The sequence below is a fragment of the Anser anser genome (genome assembly GCF_964211835.1).
Source record: "Anser anser genome assembly, chromosome: 19".
NCBI lineage: Eukaryota > Metazoa > Chordata > Aves > Anseriformes > Anatidae > Anser > Anser anser.
Window position 1 is genome coordinate 3,458,421 of NC_139740.1, and position 23,891 is coordinate 3,482,311.

Genomic DNA, 23,891 nt, shown 5'->3' on the forward strand with positions numbered 1-23,891 from the left:
CCACTACCTGTCTCCATGGGGGTTTACTAGTCAAAAGACTGGGACATCCACGAGGCCACATCAGCAGAAGATGGGTCCCAGAAGACCCTCACATCAGCCCACGCCTGCAGTGGCAGATCAGAGGTGAGGGAGCCCAGTAGGCCTATGGGGGTCTCTTTCTGGGTTGCTTTCCCCTCTGAGTTGTCTCCTCAGGGCGGCATGCCCCGTGCACACACTTGGACAAGGGCCACACGGTGAGCACCAGGATAGAGCCCACCATCTCCACACTCAGCCCAGGTCTTAATAGCCAGACCAGGCTCATGGCCCAACATGTTGTCAGGCTCCATTGTGACCGTGGGCCATGCTGCAGGTAGCACCATGAGCCGGACAATCAGCCCCATCCACCAGCAGCCCTCGGCAGAGCAGCGGGGCCGAGGGTTCTGAGGTGGCCCTGGGAAGCAGGGGTGGCCATGGCAGCATCCTGCGTCCTCGGCAGCAAGGGTGGCCTGGCAGCAGGCTGTCCAGCTCAGCGAAGCGAGCAGCGCGTGCTGGCCCCATCGGCAGGGCTGGCCCACACGAGCACCGTGCTTGCTCTCTGTCTCCCAAGGCCTCAGGCAGCCCTGTTAAATGCGGACCGGCTCTCGGGGCTTGCTCCTTGCCAGCAGGCTCTGTGTGAGGCCAGAGCAGTTTGCTCTCACAAGACAACAGAAAGTGATTTTTACACTTGACAACAATGAAGTATTCTTGCATTTAACAACAAGTGTGTGCTTGCCAAACTCGATGCCTGTTGGAAAAGCCCTTAAATCCATCAGCTGCATCCCACCCTATCCCAAGGGGGGCAAGTGACGATCTGCCTGTGCTCTGGTCCTGCCCGGGGGGGAAGATGTTCTGGGTGAGATGTTCATGCCCTGTGGGATAGCGGACATCTCAAACCACAGTGGGGAACACAAGCCAAGAGATGTGGTTTCAGCTTGATTCTGGGCACGAAAGCAGGGAGGGCTGAGGGAAAAAGAGGTGGCCAAGGTCTTCATGGTGAGCCCAGGGCCCAGCTGAGGCAGAGCCTGGGGACACCCATGCCAGCAGGATGAAGCCAAGCCTGGCATCCCACCACCTCACACCGAGGGTACTGCACAGGGACGGGCAGGGGCCATCCCAAGCTGTGCTGCCATGACTGGGGAGTGCAAGCTACATTGCACAGGCTTTCAAAGAAGGTTTGGAGCATTTCATTTCTTTCCCCTTCCGATAGTGCCACAGAGTTAAGATCCTCTGAACGAGGCCCTGGCCTTATTTGCTGTGCTTCAAGCCACGCCACGGCACTGGAAATGTCACTGGAAACCTGATTTGGCTGGATTTCATCATGAATTGCAGGTGCGTTTGGCAACGTCCCTCAGGGCTGTACATGGTTTTCACCTTCCAGGAGGCACAACCCAGGGAAGGCCAGTAAGAGAGCCCAGCACCACCAGAAACACATCCAGAACAAAAGCTCCAGATGATCTAAGAGCCAGTCCAAGTATATGTCAAACATAAATAAATAAATAAATAATAAGAGGCAGAAATTGCACATAGGGAGCTTCAAACTGAACAAAGTGAACATCATCACTTCTCATCAGTCTTTTAAAGGTACCTCTGTTCCGTTATTTAACTGAAAAATGCCACTGATAAACCAGTTGTATTTGAACAAAGTCACCTGGTTTTGATTCTGATACTTATATTCCATGAAATAATACTTTTTTTTTCTTTTTTTTTTTTTTTTTCCCAGAACAGACCTTATCCTGTGCAAAACATCCGTTTCAGTGAAACCCTCTTGTTCAGCTCCTGGCCTGAGGAGCCGTGGAAGTGGTGGCTGAAGACCAAGCCCCAGTGCCTGGGGGCATGCAGGCTGTGCGCAGGCAGGCACACCAGGACACTATCACACATGAAACATGGTGGCTTTCCTGCTGCAGCCAGCCCCTGCTCGGCCCCATCCCATGGCAGCACCAGGGCTGGTGTCCTGCTAGTGGGGATGGATCCCGTCCCGCTGGCAGCTCCCTCCACCCACATGATGCTCACCCAGGCTATGGCTAAAAACACTCAGGCAAATACCTGCAGCTGGCATTTTTAACTATAAAATATATTTGTATTGCTATTATATCTTGTAAGCCTACATTTTTATATTATAATTATAAATTACATTTATATTATAATTTCTGTGCTCGCCTGACATGGGCTTCTGCAGGGCACAGGGGTACCTCACCTGGGCAAAGTGTGAGCTCACTGCATCTGCCATAACGCCAGGCAGCACGGGAACACGCGGCCCAGGGCATCGCGTGGCTGTGCGCATGGGTGTACACTCTGCTCCGAAACGTCTGGCCTGTAAATGCCAGAATCTTCCCGCACGGAACTAAAAACATTTATTCTGGAAGAGTCCAGAGGCTCGTGGCTAAAGGCAATAAATACAGATTTAATTTCATAGTTAATACCCTGTCCAGGGTAAAATGCTCATTTTTAATATCGTTGCCTGCGATCTGACATAACCAACAAGATGTTGCAATACAATATCTGAGTCATTGCGCAGGAGATAATGGTATTTTCTTGAGTTCAATCTGGAGGAGAGCTGGCCCCATTAATCAGGCTTGAAAAAGCGATGCCAGAGAGTCTGCCAGAGAGTCTGTCTGGCCTGCTCCGAGCGCGTTACGTGACCCAGGGCTGCAGGGAGAGGGGGGAGAGCATGAGCAGACCTGGGTGTCACAGTGGGGGCTCTCCCACTGGCACTGCCCCTTTATGGGGTCAGCCAAGAGGCTCCTGGCTTTGGGGCATGGGGGACTGGGGAGTGGCCACGTCCCTCCAGCTCTGCCTTTGCTTTCATGCTGCCCCAAGGGAGCTGCTGTCCCACGAGGTGACCAGGGGACCTCAGCACAGCCGGCTGGAGAGTCCTGGTGGCCTGGAGGAACTGGTCAATGTGACGGGTCCATCACCAGGCCTGAACATCCCAGAGCTGAAGAGCCCAGGGGCCAACAGCAGAGTGCTACAACACTTGGTGGAGTGACTGAGGCAGTAATGTCTGTCATGGACAGGACAATAAACACTCCCAGGTCTATTGGGGAACATGGGGATGGAAAGCCATGAGGAAACATCCCATGGAAGAAATACTGCCCTTAATAGCAAGAACAAGTACTATAGGTCTCCCCAGGGAAAGAAGCAGAGGAAGAGATGGATGGCGACGGGGAGGGAAGCCTGCCTGGGCTGTCTCCGGCTCTGGGAGTGCTAAAGGAGCTCAAAAGGTCTGGAGAAAACCAGGAGCTCTCCTGGGAATAACAGGCTTTCTTTTCTGCAGGCAAGCATGAGTGGCTCCAGTTATCCTGCAACACCAGTGTGGGAGGCAGACCTCTCTGGCAGAGTGCTCTTTAATCTGGCAGGCAAAAACAGGATCTACGCAGAAATATGCAATGCACTTTTAACACTGAGCACTATTGGCCCATTGGACCAACTTGCCTAGGGATGCAGCAGATTTACTTTCAGCACAAAGGCTTTAATTCATGACTGGGTATCTCATTGTAAAATAAATACTTTTTCTTGACCAGAATTTGCAGAAGGATGCAGGAATCGGCGGATGAAAGTCGCTGGCCTGCTGTGCAGAAGTCAGAGCAGATGATTCCTTCTGCCTTTGAAAGCCAGTAAATGGCTCTGCAGAAACTCAGGGCGTGAATGAAAAAGTGACTCATAAGAATAAGACATGTCAACTCCTGTAATCGTACCTCCAGAGGCAGCGTGCCATGTCTGGGCGGAGCAGAGGTCGGCATACCCTGGGGTCTAAGCCAGAGAAGGGATGAGGGAAAGCACCGTGTTTGTCAAGGCTCCATACAAGCAAACTGTCTTGACTGGGAGGGTGCAGAGACAGGCACTGTGCTGAAATCTCTTCAACTCGCCATCCTGAATGTTCCTAGGTGTCACCTATGGGTCTGCAAAGACCCAACCCCACAGCCTGAGTGACCAGTTGCAATGTATGGATACTTGCAATTGATGGATTTTACTCACAGCGCCAGCGGTAGGAGACAATGGGAGCCCACAAGCCATCATCTGAGCCATGTATGCATTTCAGTAGAAGCAAGAGGTTGAGGATAGATACGCATTAGAAGATAGTCCCACAAGACACAACAGTCACTCACTGTGATCCCAGACTCTCTTCTGCTCCCCACGTGGGCTTCGGGCAATGAAGTGCCTGCACCGGTCTGGCCAGCTGGCTCCATGGCCATCCACGGCCGTTTTGAGCTGGCCTCATAAAGCAGCCTGGTCACACCTCTACCAGCTCTGGGAGCAACATTCACCTGGGGCTTCCCCTCATCTCTACATGCTCCACTTGACATGCAAAGCTGGCAGCGACCCCAGGGAAGGTGCAGCGGGAGGTGTGACATCTCCTGCCTAGCTGGCCTTCATCCACTTCCCATGGGGACACATGAACTCCCCACCGTGCACAGGCTGGTTTGGCTGCTGGATCAACACGAATGACCCAGAAGCATTTCCCTGACTGTTCTGGGGGGAAGACAGCCAGCCACCCGTGGCACCAATAGTCTAGGCTGAGTGTGAATAGTGGGACCCATTCTGGGGACAGAGGAGTCCTGCATGAGGTGGGCACCTCACCAGAGACCTTCTAGCCATAGGCATCCTCTGCAGAATAAGTCTCAAATGCTTGTTCAAATGTTTTATCAATGCAATGTAGTATTCTGGACACCAAATTCGTAATTTCAAAAGGAAATACACATTTCCCACAAAATAAATAATTAGATAGAGAGAGAGAGACAGAGAGAGATAAAAGGAAGTTGGGTTTCCAGTTAAATCTGAACAATCCCGAAGTGATTAAAGAGTTTCTCATTTTAGTTGCCAAATCCAAAATGTTTGGGAAATTTGGAGAATTGAAAAAAAGTTTTGGACTAAATGTCTCAACCTTCAGTTGCCAAAAGAGGGACGATGTCATCTCCATGGCTTTGGATTTTAGACAAGCCCCAATTTATTCAAATTAATATATACTTTGACAAAAAAAAAAAAAAAACTTTTCATGACAACATCTTTTCTCAGGAACAATTCCCATTTCCCAGTTCAGTGACCCTAAAATACATGCCAAGTATCTCTAAGAGTTGATGTTTTATTTTATTTAACTGAAAAGCAAAATGACAATAAAGTGAATATTTAAAGTGAAGCTCTGTTCTGAAAATATATCTACTTAATGCTGAAAAGATTCAGTTTCACAGAGCTGAAAACAATTATGAACCGAATCAATTGGGAGAAGAATTTAATCAGAAAAATGTGAATGCTAACTGGGAATTGTTGAAAAACATTTTACGCGTTGCCCCAAAACCACAATCCCACAATTGAGAAAGAAGGCAACATTGGTTAAAAAAAAATTACTCTGGCTTATGAGGGAAGTGAAGACAACTGTGAAAAATAAGAAAACCATATATAACTTAAGAAAGTGGAAACTGATAATAATGAATGAGAAGTGTGAAACTGTAGAAAACTGATAAGAAAAGCCAAGAGTTGAGGACAATGTATGGTCTGCAAACCCGAAGCTGATGAGAAGCAATTTCTCTCGATATAAAAGGAATAAATGCATCTCTTCTGAAGTTGTTGGTTGTATTAGTCTATCTCTGGATGGATGCGCTAGAACACTCAACAGCAATAGAGGAAAGCTAACGTTTGCCAATGTTTATAGAAGTCGTTGGCTGAACCAGATACTGGTAGGCCTGTCAGCCTGGCCGCAGCTCTGGGCAGTCACCCCCAAAGGCAGCTACAGCATGCAGCGGACAGCGATTTAAACCAAAGAAATATAATTAATGCTAATTCACATAGACTTACGGAAAACAGAACTTGTCAAACAAAGATTCATCTTTTTCATGAAATCACAAGTTTGATTGATAAAAATAATATTGGTGGTGTAATATACTTAGACTTCTGCAAGGCAATTGACTTGGTACTGTATGACATTTTGATAAAAAAACTAGAACAATACACAATCAACATGGCACATATTAAATAGATTAAAAGCTGGCTGGGTGACGTGTCTCAGATGCAATTGTAAATGGGAACTCCTCACCCAGCAGGGGTGGATTTAGTGGAGTTCCCCAGGGGTCGGTTCTTGGCCCTGTGCTATTCAACATTTTTATCAATGATCTGAAAAAAATATTAAATCATCTGTGGTAAAGTTTGCTGATGACACAGAGATTGTGAGACCGGCAAATAGAGAAGAAGCCAGATCACTGCTACAGAATGGCCTGGGTTGCTGGTTAAACTGGGCACAAGCAGATAGTTGATATAGCCAAATATAGTCATACATCTAGGAACAAGAACGCAGATTATCGGCCATACATACAAGGCAGGATGCTCTGTCCTGGTAAGTGGTGATTATGAAACCCTGGGGAGTTTTGTAGAGCTTGAGCTGATTGCACCCTCCTTGCATGGGAAGGTGGCCCAAAGGCCACTGCATTCCTTGGACGGCAGCCTCGGGGGGCAGTGAGGAAATTACACTACTCTGCATTTGGGTGCCTGCATCCATCCAGCACCTGGTTCTGGTGCTCACCGCTCACCAGGATGCTGAGAGACTGGGAGAGCTGCTGTGAAGTTGATAAAAGAGAACTGACCTTGCAGTGAGAGACCTCAAGAGCTCAATCTACTTTGCTTGCCAAAAAACAGCTGTGGGTTATCTAGAGAACATATATTTCCCCACAGAAGACTCTCCAATCTAGCAGATGGAGTTTTACTATGATCTGATGTCTGGAAGCTGAAGGTAGGTGAACTGAAATGTGGCACACTGCTTACTGACATAGGAGCAAAGGTAATGAACCACTGGAACAATTCTCCTGGGCAGTGTGGGAATCTCCATCATTAGCAAACATTACGTCATGCTTGGTTGCTTGCTCTGACTCAAGCAGGAGTAAATCTGGGCTCAGGTTATACCTGGTAGCCAGACTAGATAATCACAAAGATATCTGCAGTCCTCATAGTCCAAACAGCTATGATAAGGGTTTCATCACTACTCTTGCTGGCTGCATGTACCTACAGGCAGGAACGGAGTCCTTCTCTGTCATGTCTCACTGGCAGCAAAAGCTTCAACATAGTATTTTTCTTGGTAATATGTTTGCCACAAAAAAAAAAAAAAAAGCCATTTCTTAGACCCGTAGTGACCTCGTAGAGCCAAAAGAAGTGAATTATCATGGCAACTTAATTAAACCATGCAGCACAGCAGAAGCAACGGTTTCTCTTTCCAAGACCTTAGGACCTCCTCGTGCCAGGAGCCTGTGAGCCACGGACGTTTTGAACTTGGGGCAGACACACGGTTCCTTGCTGGGACTATTCCACTTGTTGGACCCAGGGCTGCTGAACAGGTCTCCAACATGAAGGGCCCATTATGATCAATTTTAGAAGGGAAAAAATCTGAAAGGTGACATGCTGTGAATTCAGGAAGGGATGGGCAGCGGGGAAGGGGCACCTTTTACTGAGCGTTGGGCAGTCCTTAGCACCTGGTGACTTCCACTCCCACCCAGACTCCTGATCTCACACCAGGGTCTGTGGCCTCTACTGTACTTTACCCTTTACAGCTGTAATTAGTTTCTCTTTCATTACTCCCCTTTTCCATCCTTCTCCAAATGAACTTTTTGCTTTTTTTGTTTTACAAAAAATAAGTTTTTGTTCTTGTCAATATTCCTTTTCAAACTGTTTGTTTTTTAACCCAGGTTTAACTGATAACTGGGCTTCCTTACAAACTTGGCCCAGTGTGCTCCTACTTGATCTCTAACATCCCTAATCCCACATCTCTGTGCTGGGGTCAGCCTGCTCCGTCACGGCACACCTGCGTGTGCAGGTATAGCCTCTATAGCCGTGGTCTTTAGGAAGCAATTCATCTTGCACTAAGTAGATGTCTAAAACAGGGCAGATGATTCACTACCTAGAAATGACAACTTCCAAGCAAAGAGACTGGCCAGGGACTCCTGGGTTCCCTGCTCAGCTTGGTCGCCGAGCCCCGTGGTCCTGAGAAGTCCTGCGGTCTCTTCAGTGCTTGGAGCCAGCGGGGCTGCGTCACTGCCCTGCGGCTGGAAATCTTTGGGTGCTGCTCACAGTGAAGGTGGCTTCAGGGGGTGCGAGGACTTCAAAGCCCACACCCTGCACAGACCAGAGTGTGGAGATGGTCACGGAAAGAAGCGTGACCAGGGGCTCCTTGCTCCATTTCCTCAGGGCTTTGTGAACCCTCAGGTGCTGGCAGAAACGGGCAGCTTGCAGAAAAGCCTGTGGAAGCTTGTTATCCACGCTGCTGCAACAAGGCAGAGGAACAGGGGAGGAGAACCAGCCCTGCACACAGCTGCTTTGCCCTTGTCCTGTTTGCACAAGCCCCTGCTCCCTGCTGCCCACCCGCCTGCAGCCTCGGGAAGAGGCAGGAGGAGCGGGCAGGGCGCTTCTCGCCTTCACAGGCGAGGCGAGGCTAACCTGCAGCTTCCCTGCCGCCATTCCCAGCAGAAAGAGCGGCTTCGGCTTGCTCCGGCTGCCTGTGTGCCAACATCAAACATGTTTTACAACTGACCTGCAAAGAATGTGTGTCACTGAAGAGGATATGTAGCCCTGGAGAACATAAAACACAGCTGCGCTGTTTAATTGTATCTCTTCCACCCGATCGGAATAACAGGCGAAGATGATCTAAGGGAGATAACTACCGAGTGTGTTAGGAACAGCTCCGCTACCTTCGCCAGTGGAAGATTCTTATAAATTCACTCCTCCTGCCATCCTTTCGCAAAGGGTCAGAAGATGTACTGACAATAGCAGCATGCAAGTATTTCAGAACTTGGCCACACGCTGAGCAAACACTCTGGATAGCTTCACGAGTAGATTAAAATGCCAGATCAGCGAGCAGTGGTGCACTTTAAATACGCTCACTAATTTATTAAGTTTATTCTTAGCAAGCTTGCAGACTTCAGAAAGTTAAATTTCTCAGTGACAAATGGCTGGGATGCTGGGCAGCCAGAGCGTGCGTGCTGCAGTCAGATGGCCTGGAGAAGGCAGAGCAGAGGAGCAGATACCACCAAGCACTCTGTACGGCTGAAAATCCCCAACGGAAGAGCCTGCACGGGCTTATTGTCAAGTCTGCTCTGCAGCTAGAGTACAAAACCAGGGCTCTTGGCACATCCTACACTTCTCCAAAGAGCTGCTGCCTCCCACTCTGGGCTTAGACATCCCTTATCTCCTGTAGGCCTGGCCGTGTGCTGTGGGCTAACGGCTGCGAGCACCAGAGCTCGGGGCACCCTTTGTGTCCCGGCTGCACCAGCAGTCCCTTGTGCTCAGGAAGAGCAGTGCTCTGCCGGCCGCGGCGGGGCACCCCCTGCGCCAGGGGCTGGGCTGAACACACCTCCCCTCCCAGGAAGCCATCTGCTGTGGTCCCAGGTGGCATCCCTGCCCCTCCTCCCAGGTGCTGAGATGGTGCTGTGCCCAGGAGCTCTCCGCCCTTCAACCCCGTTAGCTCCCCATGCTCAGTCCACTGGAGCCAGAGCCCACCGAGGTCTCAACCCAGTCAAGACTCACGGCAGGTGTCTCCGGTGGGACACGGCAGTCACCAGAGACACCTTCAGCCAGCGGCCGTGGGCCACTGCTGCGTCTTCGCTCTCTTCCTCTGCAGTTCCCTGAAGCTCTGCAGCCCTGGAGCTGGGTATGGAGTAGCAGAGTTTCCCCAGGAGGAAACCAAGGCCGGCCCTGCTGGTAGAGATATGTAATTTTAGGATCCTTGTTCAACTTCAACTAAGGAGTGTGTTTAGAAACCCTACTGAAAGGCCACGTGTCTGACTTTCATGGTCACACATCCCTGAAGATGAAGCACGGCGGGACAGAGCTCTGGGACAACGTGGAGGGCCCTGCTCAGCAGCGCTGTCCGACCTCTCGGAGCCTGGCAGGACCGTGGTGGCACCAGGTGCCACACGGATGTGAGACCATCCCTGCCATGCTGAGGCACTGGCAAAGCAGGTGTGCACCTCCTGCACGTCTGGTTTGACTGCACTGCTAAAGAGAGTAGGAAACCATTTTGCTGCAGGAAAGCAGCAGAGCAGGGTGAGGACACTCACCGCCCCGGGACCCCGGGCTGCTCCGCAGGCCTAGACGAGGGAGCGTGGTGGGACACAGGCCTGGAGCCACCTTATGGAAAAGTTCTGGTGAAACAGGGAGAGGCGTGGGGATGAGCAAGCAACTGCGCGAAGGATTTGTTGAGCTCAACCACCACTTAAAGGGCCATTTCTGTTATTTGAACCCACTTAGCAGCTCAGCATTCGATGAGCCATTTGCAACCACTCCTGCCCTTCTGCACCAGCCACACAAACACCAGGCAATGAGGCAGCCTCCAGGGAGGGAGCCGTTTGTCAGCGACGAACCCGGGGACTCCATGCGGCGTGCCGGGACGGCTCCTCGGGCGGTGATGACAGCCGCTGGTGGAGATGCCTACGTGCTGTTCGCAGAGCAGAAATGAGATGCTGCAAGTTTTCCAGGGACAGAACGCAGCAGGGCCCTTTGAGCTGGGGCTCACAGCTCTGCAAGGCTGTTTCACAGCATTTGCCACATCTCTGGGGAGTTATTATTCATCATCCCACTTCAGAAAGGAGTCGAGCCTCCTCTGCTAGCACTGGGAGGGAAAAGACTTTCCCAAGAACATTTCCTGAGCTGAGAGCAAATCCCACATGGCATTGCAACGCTCTGTCAACTGCACACGCATGTTATTGTTACTTGCACTGCAAAGTGAGCTGTTGGACCCAAGGCAATACGTGCTGCCACTGGTGGTTAAACAAACTCCATATGCCCCGTCCAGCAGCTGGCTGGCCGATGTCAAAGCCCTGAGAAATGACCTGCCCTGACAGCCCTTTTCCTAGTGATCCACTTTGATTTATTGCCTTAGCCTGCAGTGCAGATAGGGAACAACACGCACAGACACGCGGGGTCTGGATCTGCACCCAATTGGGTCCATGTGCTCTCTTCAGCTCTTTCATCCCCAGGTCCCTCTGCATTTCAGCAAGCCCCTATAGGAATGCCTTAAAACCGGCTCCTACAGTGAGATGCTCAGTCCAGTTTCCCAATCCTTTGCCCTTCCTCAGCAGCAGTTGTGCTTCTAGAAATACAGAAAAGCTGCAAAACTCAATCAGTTTGGGAGTAACACACTGTAACGTGCTGTGGGTATGGTGTCAACCCGTTGCTCAGAACCTCATCCTAAGAGCAGAGATGCCCCTCTAATAAGGCTGTACCAGACTGTCATCCTCAACAGTCCACAGCCACTGTGCTTTCCTCCCCACCACTGGCTACAACACCACATGGGATGGATTGGCCTTGGGAGACCTGAAATATAACAGGAAGGGTAAAACTGGCTCTGCAGTTAATGGGAGTGGTGAGCATAAGGAAAGGAGCACGTCCTGGGCACTCACTGGGGACAGGTCTAGGGACATGCAGAACCAAGGTGTGAGCGGCTGTGCTGTGGTGGCAGCTCTGAGGGCACAGGGACAGCTCTGCTGTGGGACAGCCCCCTGGGCAATGTGGCTGAGGCTGTGGGCGCATTGCTGGGAATGGGGAAGAAGTGACCCAGAGCAGGTTTCTGCAGGTCCTGCATCCCCATCTCCCCAGCAGGCCCATGCCAGCTCCCCTCCAAGCAACCCTGTGCACACAGGGCACTCCTGAGTCCCCGCTGATGCCAACTGAGAGCAGCCATGGCTTTGCATAAGCTCTGATAGGACAAGGGGCACAACACAGTGTGGCAGCAGCTTGACTTAGGCATGTGGATGGTGAGCTTGCAGGTGCATGAAGTGCCCAGATATTTACAGGGAATGGGGAATACCAAGCAGACCGAAAACCATTCATGCTGCTAACATGTCAGAAGACATGGACAGGCTTCTTCATCAGAGGTCAGAGCCTGCCTGTCGGGTGGGCGATGCTCACAGAGATGCAGAGTGCCAATACAAGGTCCCCTTTCCCTCCAGAGCAGAGGCCCTGAGCACTTCAGATGATGAGAAACCTCCCTGGGTGCATGTTCAGTGCTGGACACACCACAGGGAGTCCAAAAGGGGTCAGTGCAGAGCTGGCACAGGTTGCGCACCTGCCCTGTGGCTCCAGAAGTGGAGCTCTGGGCAGCCCCAAGGTCTCCTGCTGCCTGGTAGAGGCCATGTTAGGCAGATCCAGAGGAGAGCAGGAGCTGGCAGGTATTGGGGAGTCCCAGGCTGGTCAACATGAGGGTTGGATGGGAAAACTTGCCCGTTTTGGCCTGGATTTTATTCTTCTTCATTTAACTCCTTCTCCACTCTGCACAGGCATCTACCTGTCCTTCACTGTACATCTGCAGACCCACCAGGGATGCCCCTCTGGCAGACATCACGAACAAAGCCGCACAGTGTGCCGGTAGATGGACAAGCATCTGCGCAAAAACAAGCCGTCCAGGGGCTTGCCCACGCTTTGCTAGGCAGAGCTCTGTCTGCGGGGGGAACTTCAGCCACACCACAGAGCGCGCCCCGGGTGCACGGCCCCGCTGCCAGCCCAGGAGCTGCCCTGCACCCCGAGGGACGCCTGGCGGGAGGGCACGGCCTGCGGGGTGCTCGCGGCTCTCGCACCCTCACGATGAGGTCAGGAGTCAGGAAGTCCCTGGGGACAGCTGATAAGCCCTCTGCGTCTGCTCCAGCAGTGCCCGTGTAAGCTGGGTGTATTTTTGGCTTGAGGTTGGGTCATAAATCAACATGAGTCAGAAAATGCAGTTAAGGCAGACCTACATCCCCTACCCTGGTGCCTTCTCCAGGGCAATGCCAGCAGCGCCGAGCTGGTGGCTGCGGTGTGCCTAGGACACACGGCACGATGGACACAGGCAGGTCCCAGGTGCGGTGGCCAGAAGATCACGAAGGTCGCTGCACTGGGTGTTTTGGCAACAGGACCACATGCCAAGCAGCAGCGTGTGGAGGGGACAGTCCTGACAGCAGGATTCTCAGGTGCCCTGCGAACCCAAGCTGAGGAGTGTGCTGACCAGGAAGCCATGTGCACTACACATACAGCAGAGCTGGGAACCCCCAGACAGCATGACCCCTGCACAGGCTCTCAGAAATTACCTTGTAGCTCTACCTAAATCATTAGCACCTAATGAGCAGCATCAGCTGGTGGGACAGGAGATAACCACAGCAGTTCATGGTTAGGTCACATGCATAAACCCCAGGTCATGAGATCTCACTTTAGGGCCATGCAGGCATCAAGAGACAGAAGGTCCCAAAGCACTGTCCTCTGATGTACCTCTCCTGTGTCCACAGCTTCCCCTGCGAGCCAGAAGCCCCCATCTCCTGGCAGCTGGTAACAGGCAGGTGCAGTGCAGGCAGGGGCTGCACTGCCAGGCTGTTCCCCCATTCACGTGTCAGTGCTTGGGCTTGGCCATGGCCTCTCTGCTCGCCTCCCCTGCGTTGCTTGCACTGTTGTCTCTGGGGCTGAAAACCAGCTCTGTGTCGGCTTAGAAGGAAGGACAAGTATGGAAGTTCCCTCTCCCTGCCTCCCCCACTAAACCTCACCTCCTGGCTGCTCAATGTCCCTGCATAAAGGCCAGTGGCAGACGAAGCCACCCCTCTGGGAAGCGGCTGGGACAGGTTGAGGCCCATGGCCACCTGCAGCCAGATGGGCCACCAGAGACAGCAACGGCTCTGCCTCCAGACTGCCAGGCTGGCAGCAGGCACCCGGAGCCACCACAACCTGGGAGGAGCATTTAGGATCACACTCCTGAATATCAGTGCCTACATCACCTTTGAGGCTTGTGCCGTTTGGTCAGTCTCAAAAGGGAGGTGCTTCTACAGCTCAGGCTCTGCAGACTCAGCAAGGAAATCACCCCGGACCACCTCAGACAAAGAAATTATGAATTTGCCTCCTGCCCCCTTCCAGAAATGTCCCTCCTGTAACCCACCACAACAGTGCTATTGCAAGTCTCCAGAACAGCAACATGCCCATGAAGGAGCTGGACACCATGACCCGAGGTGCTCATCTCCCTGCTCCTCACTCCACCCAGGGACACAGGACTGGAGACACTCTCTGTGTCCAAGGCACCTGAGGGCTCCCAGTCCCAAGGATGGGCACGAATCCTTGAGGAGACCATGGGAAGGAAGCTGGCAGAAGAAATGGGCTTTGGGGGACTTTCAAAGTGACCACTGACACCTCAAAATGCACGCTGCCTGTGCAGTATCCACCCTCTAGGAGCCAGACAAGCGCAGGGGCTGACTGCTCTTGTGGGATGCGCAGCTGGGGATGGAGGACACCAGCCGGCAGCGTGGAGGAGCAGGGGACGGGCAGGCAGATGAGTGCGGCACTGGTGCCTCCTACCTCCACTCCCACTGAGGCGAGGCTCTCTGCTGTGCCCCTGAACCCTCCTCCAGCACAGCTGTGCTGACCGGCCTACAGGAGCAGGGAGCCTTGAGCTGGCCCCACGTGCGATGTCTCCAGGCCAGGCACGAAGTCCTCCCTGCCAGCCTGAGCGCTCTGCTGAGGCCGCCGGGCCGCCCGTGCTGACACAGGGCCCTCGGACGTGGCCTGGCAGGCAGTGCCCACGCCCGGTCATCTCGCAGGGCCTCCCGACCGGCTCGCAACCCTCCGAGCACCTCCACCATGGCCTGAACCGCAGCTGCTGTATTCACCAAGTGCAGAGGCTGGATCCCTTCACCATCCATACCCAGAACATTAACTCAGCTCCTCTCCAACAACAAGCGAGAAGGCCAAGAAATAAAGCAGGTACATTCCGGGAATACTGCAGCCGCAAACACTGCATGAATCACTTCAGGCAGCGGCTTCTTCCCAAAGGACGCGCTTGTCCACCCGGGGTACGCAGCCCACCTTTGGAGCCTTTGGGGCAGGAGGACAGGTCCTCCATGCCCACAGTGGTGAAGGAACAGGGTAACCGCCAGGCAGAGGGAGGCTTTGCTTTGGCCACGGCACATGGAAGGGCCACGCAGCATCCCCTGGCCCATTTCCCTGGCTGCATCCCTCCTCGAGCAATAACCTCAGCTGCTCACTGGCATCCAACCAACCCCACTAGCTCTCCTTTGGCCGACGTCAGCCCACCCTCACCAAGGTGATCTCTGTGGTGATCCTTTCCCAAAGCTATTCCTGCCTTTACCCCACCTGGGCATCGAGGGCTCCTCTACCTTCTTGGCACAGGGGACTGCTACTGTCATAACCCATCAACCTTCCCTGCTCTGAAATGTCCCAGCCACAGGAGCCTAAATGCCAGCAGGGCCTAACACGGCATTTACAAAACAGAGGGTGCCCAAAGAGAAGCATCCATGTGACATGGTCGTAGGGAGGGGCAGAGCAAAAAACAGTTGAGTGGGAGCTCTGGGTGTGGCACCGTGGCTTGGAGAGCAAATGCAGCACAGAGAGGTCCAGAATTAAGGTAATCTTTAGCGGTCGCTGTGCCTACAGAACAGGGGGGATGCTGGAAAAGGGAAAATGCTGGTTCAGAGAAGAGTTCAAGAATGATTTGCAGAATGCAAACTTGCAGTACAGTAGAAGACAGAAGAAACCCAACTTCTTTTCCCGTTGCTGGGCAAAGCAAAACTAAGACTGGGTCCCACCCAGCAAACACCTGGTGGGCACCTTGCCAATCCAAACCAAAATGAGCTCCAGCTGAGCCTGAGCACTTGCAAGTCAGAAATCAAAGTACCTGTAGCAAACGGTGAGGCTGCTTCCTCGTCCAAACCAGCTTCAATGTGGAAAGAGGGGCGTCCTCAGCTGGGGTCACCCAGATCTGCTCTGCCCACGGCTGAAAGGCAAGGGAACGTGGGAGAGGGTTCGCTCTGTAACCCAAGGAACAAGCTGGACCCACAGATGTAAAGGATGGGTCTGGCTTCCTCTTTTCCCCACAATTTCTGCGTGCAGTTGCTGCCCGCGCAGCGCTGCAGGCGGATCAGGGAACCGGGGTGACAGCCATGGGGAAGCAGTCATTTAATTTGGAGACGGGGGTGAGCATGGGAGGGCCCATCTCCTTCCCATCTCCTTCCCATCTCTTCCCATCTCCTTCCCATCTCCGTGGGGCCGTGCCAGCCCAGTGAGGTCCCTGCTGGCTTCCTCTTGGCTGTCAGGCTGCGAGCGCATTGCAGCAGCCGTGCCAGGCTTTTAACGCGCGCACAGCGCCTGCACAGCAGGACGGGGCCGGCTGGGCTGGCCTCCAGCCCCGGCTGCCATAAAACGGGAAATAAGGGAATTGGAGCAAGACCACAGCGACCACCAAGCAGCTGCCACTGGCAGGGCTGGGGCACTCTCCCCCGCCAGGCACCAGCAGGCAGCAGCGCATCGCCCCGTGCCGCTGAGTCCCAGCGCGCCCACAGACTGCGGTGCAGCACGAGCACGCGTGGAGGAGGAGGAGGAGGAAGCAGAGAAGGAAGAGGAGGCGGTGGCGGCTGTGTCTCAGCCAGGCTTTGCCCTCCTCAAACGCCCCCGGGGAGCGGGGCAGCCGGCAGCCCCGGGATGCTGCACGCAGCAGACAGCACAGCCTCGCTCGCGGCGCGGTATGGAGTTTTCTGCTCGTTACAAGTTTTATGAAAAGTTGTTGGCAAAAATGCGCATTTTCTTTGGCTGCGTTTTGAACGGATCTGGCAAAAATGTAACGTTAGTGTCTCCCCTTGAGAGAACTTTATTGAGTGGAACAAAGTTGGATATTTTTAGCTACCCATTGTTAGCTGAAGAACAAAGCCATAACTAAGATATTTTGTCTCTTACACTGAAATGGGACTATCAGACAAATCCATGTACAGTCATATGTGGCTGCCCATTCAGATGGAGCAGAAAGGGGGAACTATTTTTAGCTTGATACTCCTCACAACAACACATCTCCCCTCCCCTGCACGCTGGACCACCAAAACACAGGGGCAGAGCAGCACCAGAGAGGGGATGAGGGGTCACTGACTTTTGCCATCCCTCAGGCCATATGACAAGTGTCATTTGCAGGAGAGATCAGGTTATACCATTCTAAAAAAAAAAAAAAAAAAGAAAGAAAAATCCTATCATTTTCTGCCATTCTGCATATTTAGTTGTTGTTTACTCAGAGCTGAACTGATGTGTGCTTTACCAATAGGCAACAGGGAGAAGTCGACCAGGACCCAGACGGATTTTAGCAAAGCAGCATCTGCACCACCCAGCGCTAAAACCCCAACCCTCAGCCCTCTTCCCCAAATCCCGCAGGTGCCCCGAGGGCCACCCTGATGCCAGAGGGGACCACGGGCAGAGGGGACCACTGGCGGTGCCGCAGGAAGGAGAGGGCCTGGGCAGCTGCTCTGGGGCTGGCAGCACTGCCGCCCCGTCCTGCTCCGTGCAGCCCAGCCGCGGGATGTGTAACCATTTCGCAGCTGCCAAGGCAGCGTTTGCAAAAGCATTAACCCTGAAAAAGCAGAAAGCCCTGCAAGAGGCCAACCCAACCTCCCGTGAGCGCTTTAGAGCTCTACAAATGAGATCAGTCGTTTACGTCGGGTAGCATTTTGCAATACGTTCGTTTAAATGAAACAAAGCGGTCCATAAATGCCCTGGATTTTGGAGCGTGAGTGATGCCGGGAGCTTTTCTAAACAGTTTTTGTGGGTTGCATCGGTGAGTCACGGAGAAATCGCATTAAGCGGCTGAGCGGCCGGCGCAGCCAGGGTGACCCTCCCCAGCTCCCGGTGCCCCTGCCAAAGCAGGAGCACGAGGAACAAAAGCCGGGAGGGTCGCGCTCTGCGGGCAGGGCAGCGGGGCTGGCGAAACCTTCGGCAGCCTCCGAACAGCCGCAGAGGAGCAAGGCTCCTGGGGCAGAGCTCAGACGGCCCCTCACCATCGCCCTGCCCTTGCACGGCTCCGTCCTCTCCTCCTTGCCTTGCCCTGCCTGTCCCTACGGACGGCTAGCTCCTGACCTCTGACATGCACCTTGTGCCCGGTCCTAACCTGCTCCACGACCCACGCAGGGCTGCGCGTAGTCCAAGACTTGCCAGGCGCAAGTGGCCACCGAGGCCCCAGCAGTAGCCCAAGAGAAGCAGCGGCAACGCCTGCCGGCGCTCCCTCGCCCCGCAGGACGGCGGTGCCGCGTGTCGCCGGAGCTACACACGCGTGTGAGAAAGCAGCCGGGAGAACAGAAAGACGTTAAGTAGGAAACGCAAATTACCTGCGGACTTTTCGGCTGAGCTAGAGTGTCCCGGAGGAGATGCTGCTTTTGTGACTCCTTGCTTTCTCCGCGGGTTGGGGCTGCTTTTATCAGGGAGCAGGGGTTGTTTTTATAAACGTGCAGCACAGTAAGAACGGGTTTAAAATAGAGTGAAAGGAGCTGGTGCGGATGGAATTAGACAAACTCGGAGGGCTGCTTCTCCAAAAATAAATTAACTTCTTGCAGCCCGCGGTGCAGAGGCTGGGAGGCCGGGGCGGCCGCGGCTGCCGGGGGGGCGCTCACCTTGCCCGGCCCGGGGGGGGGGGGGGGGGGGCCGGGGGCCGGGGAGGGCCCGGGGCCGGAGGGGGGCCGCGGGGGCCGCTCCTCGCCCCGCGGGGGCGGCCGCGGCTCGGAGCCCGGCCCGGAGCCCCCCCCCCGCGCCCCCCGCCCCGGGCCCGGCCCGCGGCCCCCCGCCGTGCCCCCGGCGCCGGCCCGGGCCCGGCCCCCGCAAGAGTTAAGGAAGGGGCGGAGCCGCCCCGCAGGGCCGGGTGGCGGCGGCCTCCCCGCGGGGTGCGGGCGGGCACCGCGCTGCCTCCGCGGCCACCGGCACCGCCACTGCCACCGCCGCCACCACCGTCAGCGCCGCTGCCGCCGCCACCTGCACCGCCACCTCCACCGCCGCTGCCATCGCTACCTCCACTGCCACCGGCACTGCCACCGTCATCGCCACTGCCACCTCTACCTCCACCGCCACCATCACTGCCACTGCCACCTCTACCTCTATCACCACCGTCGTTTCCACTGCTACCGTCATCACCGCTGCCACCATCGTCACCACTGCCACCACCACCACCACCTCTACCACCACCATCATCGCTACCGCCACCATCATCACCACCTCTACCTCCACCGCTACGCTCACCACCACTGTCATAGCCACCAACAACAACACCTCTACCACCACCACCACCTCTATCTGTACTGCCACCATCATCACCACTGCCACCTCCACCTCTACCTCCTGGCTCCACACGGAACCACCCAAATATTAAATCGTATTTCAAAGAGCGTTGTCCGAACACTGATAACCGAGCTGGTGTGGCACACCAGCTGCAAACAGCGGTAGGGGCCGGACAGCATCTCAAGGGCTCCCCAACAGGGTCCAGTGCACTGAACACCCCAGGGTTGGTCCCTCTCTATTTGTTTTGGGGTACATCCAGGGGAACAAGGTGTGTGCCCATACAACCTCTGCAGCCCCACACCCTACAGACCCTCACCAAGCTGTGGTCAAGGGGTGCCAAAGGCAGTTCTGGGGAGCAACCCTGGCTGGGAAGGGGAAGGGGCTGCCTGCAGACTCTGCTCCCCTGTACCCCTGGGACACAGCCTCACCTCAGCAATGGAGCTGCTCTATATCACGTTCACTGCATCAGCGGGTCCAAACGGACTTGATTTCTCCAGGCTTGATCCTGGAGTGAAGAACAAGTTGCTGCTGAATGACCTCTGAATTCATCTACATCTCAAAGTCCTGATAACATCACTTTCCCACCCATAAAGCCCCTTTTCTGGGCTCAGGCTAACCCAGGCCATCCTCCACAGCTGAGCCAGGGCAGCAGCACCAGTACAGCATCCATCCCCTACCTGAGCTTGCGCTTTGATCTCAGCCCGAGGAGGCTCACAGACCACCACTGTCAGCTGGAAGCTGGACGCAGAGAGCCTCTTCCCAGTGCCATCCTCTGTACCAGCACTAAATGGTGGCTTCTGAAGGCAGGAGCAGCCCAAGAGGCAGGTTCTCCGCTCGGGCTGCCTCTTGTTTCCCTGCTAACCCCAAGCCCCAAAGCCCTCTCGGGCTCCCTGCCCATGCACCCGGTGCCTCTTCTGCGTCTGCCCCATGCACCCTCTCCCTGCAGCTCTCTCCTACAAGGTGCAGAGCAGAAAGACGCGCACCCGCATGTGCCACCACTGCTGGGGGTGGCCGTGCCTGCAGTTTGCCCACCCAAAATTTTACCCTTTTAAAAAACACCACTCGTTTTTTTCGGTACCAGCAGGTCACTCCCGTGAAGAACCCCCCCATGGGTGCCTGCTGCCTGGGAGCCAAGAGCCCCTCTTCTGGCCCGCACCCAGCGCACGGGCAGCCTTTGCATGGCAGGCAGGACTCTGCTCCCCTGTGCAGGGAAAATCCTTTTTCTTCTATTTATTTATATCTGGCTCACCATAAACTCACCCGCCTGCGAACCTGCTGTTCATACTAACAAACTTTGCTAAACTTTTTGGTGTGTGCAAAAGCTGCTGGCGGGCAGACGTACACTGCAGTGAGATCTCCTCAGCCCTTCCCCTGCTCTCCCACAAGTCATCGTCTCCCACAGATCCTCGTCTCCCATAAATCCTTGTCTCCCACCGGGCTCATTTACACAGCACTGTGTAAGCGCAGCCCTTCTGCTCTTTGGCAAAGCAGCTCTTCATCTAGGAGAGACTTAAGGCAGAGACCCAAAACAGACTAAGGGGCATGATGGGCCCTGTGGAAGTCGCTTTCATATCACGTCCAGACAATCTGCCCAGGAGAGGTCCCACAGTCTGTTTCACAGAATCGCTGAACCACAGACTGGCCAGGGTGGGCAGGGACCCCTGGGTGCCTCTGGTCCCCCCCTGACCCAGCAGGGACACCCCGAGCAGGGGCCCAGCACCACGTCCAGGCGGCTTTGGGACATCTCCGAGGAGCCCCCGGCACCTCTCTGGGTACCTGTGCAGGGCTCCGGCACCCGCCCAGCACAGAAGTGTTCCTGGTGGTCAGACGGAGCCTCCCATGCTCCAGTTTGTGCCCAGTGCCTCTGCTCCTGGCCCTGAGCACCACTGGCAAGAGCCTGGCTCCGTCCTCTTTGAACTCTTCTTCAGGTGTTTAGAGGCAGGGATGGGATCCCCCTGAGCCTCCTCTTCCCCAGGCTGAGCAGTCCCAGCTCTCTCAGCCCCCCCTCGTAGCAGAGGTGCTCAGTCCCTTCAGCATCTCTGCAGCATTGGACTCACTCCAGTGGGTCCACGTCCCTTTTTTACCGGGGGGCCCAGAAGTGGACCCAGTGCTCCAGGTGTGGCCTCACCAATGCTGAGTAGAGAAGGATCGCCTCCCTTCACCTGCTGGCAATACTTTGCCTAATGCAGCCAAGAATACCCTTAGCCTTCCAAGCTGCAAGAGCACATTGCTGACTCACGTTCAGCTTGGTGCCCACCAGGACTCCCAGGTCCTTTCCTGCTGAGCTGCTTTCCAGTGGGGTGCCCCCAGCATGTCCTGGTGCCTGGGGTTGCTCCTGCCCAGGTGGACGAGGGTTCCTCTCCAGGAGGAGGTTCCTCCCCAAGCTTGGACAAGGCAGAACTAGGCTCTAGAAAGTGTCTGTTAGGAGCAGGAGGTTTTTAGACTTGGAAGCATAGGGAAACAGAGACATTGCTGAGGTGGAGAGGAAAGTGTTCCTGTACTAATTTGCTATATAGTAACTGCCTTGTGATTTAAGCTGTTATCATTAGGGTTCAGAGTTAACAATCCACACCAGGCAGTGGAACAATCTGTCCTTCTCAGAGCTTTATTCCAAGCCTTCTGCTGTCCACAACAGCATTGCTACAGCAGTTCTTGGGCCCTCGCTGGAAGGTCTTCACACTAGGAAGTCTCCCCAGCAGTTTTGCAAAAAGACCCCAGGTGGGGCAGGAAAAGGAGCCAGAACCCCAGCCCAGGACTGGAGGCTGGGCCAGGAAAAGGGGGGAGAGGCAGCTCCAGAGGGCTACGGATCCACCTCACAGACGGCTTTCAGCAGGAGAGCTGCGACCTGGGGCGTCTGGCACAGCACGGCCACGCTGGTTCCCCACCCAGCCTCGGCCTCCCAGCACCACGCGGGTGGCGCGATCAGTTTATTTTAGCCATTTCAGCGGGGAGACGGAGGATGGAGAGGATGGAGGATCAGAGGCCTGGGATGCGTGGGCAGGAGGGGGGCGGCGAGCCCGTGCCTCCAGCACGTGTGACACGCGTTTGGTGTCACCGAGCGGGGAGAGATGCGAGCGGGGTGAAATATGAGCTGTGGGTTGCCGGCCGCAGCTGGAGGAGCTCATCCCGCCTGCAGCCTGGCCCCAGTCCCTCTCGGGGCTGCTCAGCAAGAGTCGGTGCGGATCCAGCACCGGCTGCCGAATGGAGCCACCAGGATGTGGCCAGCAACTGTGCAGAAACTTTTCTCTCCCAGTCCTTGCATCACAGTTGCTCCGTAGGTGCTGGGCGGGTTAAAAACCCCCGGTGCCAGCCTGGCTCACCGGGAGCCCAGCCTGGTTGTGGCCCCACACATCACAGGTGCACGCCGCATGTACCCAGACACATGGATCGTCTCAGTGCAGGAGCCCGCTGCGGCTGCAGGTCCCACAAAGGGCGTGCAGACCGTGACACATCCCCCAGAAGACAGCAGAGCCTGCAGCGCAGAGTAGGGACTACCCAAACCTTCCTGGGGATGGAATAGTCCCAATGCACTCGACCCAGCTGAATAAAAACCACACGAAGCACTATTACCAAGGGCACGACAGCAGCCACCCCTTTGGATGGGCTTGCCCACGAGCGAGAAGACGCGGTGCCTCCTGCCGAGAGCTGCTGGGCTGCCGGTGCTTCTGCGAGGTGCTCAGGCAGCAGCGGGATGCTTCCAGCGCGGTGCAGAGCGGCTCAGCATCGGACAGGGCTGCTCCAGGTTTCCATGACTTTATTTCAGCCGTGTGTGAGTGCAGGGAGGTCGATGGCGTCTGTTCAGAAGGGATTGGTTTGCATCAAATCCCGGAGCATTTGCACTCCTGGTTACACATGTGGAGGGTGTGCAGGCGCCACGAGCCCTGCAGCGAGGTGCGCTGCAAGAGTGCCGGCACGTGTGCTGCCCACAGCCTCTGCTTCAGCCGAAGTCCCCCCAGCATCACCCAGCACAGGGGGATTGGACCAAGTCCAGGAAAAAGTCCTTGCTGGAGCTGTTCCTGTGCTGCTGTGCCCACCTTCTGCTGAGCTGCACCAGCCCCTGAGAAGGCTCCTTCCCTGCCTGTGGTCCGAGGGGATGGCAGGTACAGGCTCCAGCCTGTCCCCGAGGTACACCGAACAAGGAAAATATTCACAGTAGCAGTAGGAAGGAATAAAAACGACATGCCAGTACCTGTGGAGCACCAAGCTGCCATGCAAGGGAAGGCACAGCAGCCCTGGGTCCCCAGTGCAGGCAGTTTAGCAGCTTCTGCCACCACAGTGCAAAATCCAAAGTCCCCGGTATCAGGTGGATACAAGAATGGGAGATGGGAACACCAGTCCTGGGGGCAGCGGCTGGGCTGAACGCAGCAGCCGTGCCCTAAGCACAAGTAGTGGTAGTTTCTTCACCCCATGCTCTGCCCTTTCCCGGGGATACAAATACATGCAGGGGACCCGCAGCCATCCGGCCAGCCCCAGGGCACGGGGATGCTCTCCCACATCAGGGTGCTCTGCCCAAAGGCCGGCCCTGTGACTCGGCCACCTCCCACGTCGATGGCACCTGCCCACATGCGGACGGCGCACGACTGGCATGGGGCACAGGCACAGCTGTCCCTCTGCACTGGTCACCAGCAGCCGAAGGGACCCTGCTTCCCCCAGCCTTGCCACAGACCCCACGGGGCTGGGGCACGGGGCACCACGGATGCAGCCGCAATGCACTCCCCACGCTATTCTTAGGAAGGGTAAAGTTTATACAAGAAATTTAAGCTTTAAACCCAGGCACCATAAATAGTCTATTTTTCAAGAGCTGCAAGTCAGTTGTAGGCTGGGAGCCAGAGCCAAAATTTGGCAGCTGTCTTTGT

The 23,891-nt window shown here is 55.0% G+C and overlaps 1 protein-coding gene across 6 annotated transcripts in view; it reads right to left on the reverse strand.

Annotated features, from left to right (window-relative positions):
- Positions 1 to 18,383, reverse strand: part of MYOCD (myocardin) — a 254,475-nt gene extending 236,092 nt beyond the window's left edge. For 4 of the 6 annotated variants that reach the window (XM_083805192.1, XM_083805196.1, XM_083805184.1 and 1 more), the window contains exons 1-2: positions 18,096 to 18,383; positions 15,632 to 15,730 (exon numbers count right to left, since the gene is read on the reverse strand). The gene's annotated coding sequence lies outside the window, so the exon portion shown is untranslated. The remainder of the gene's footprint in view (positions 1 to 15,631; positions 15,731 to 18,095) is intronic. The other 2 variants (XM_083805201.1, XM_083805195.1) reach the window with 2 other exon arrangements.
- Between the last annotated feature and the right edge of the window lie 5,508 nt (positions 18,384 to 23,891).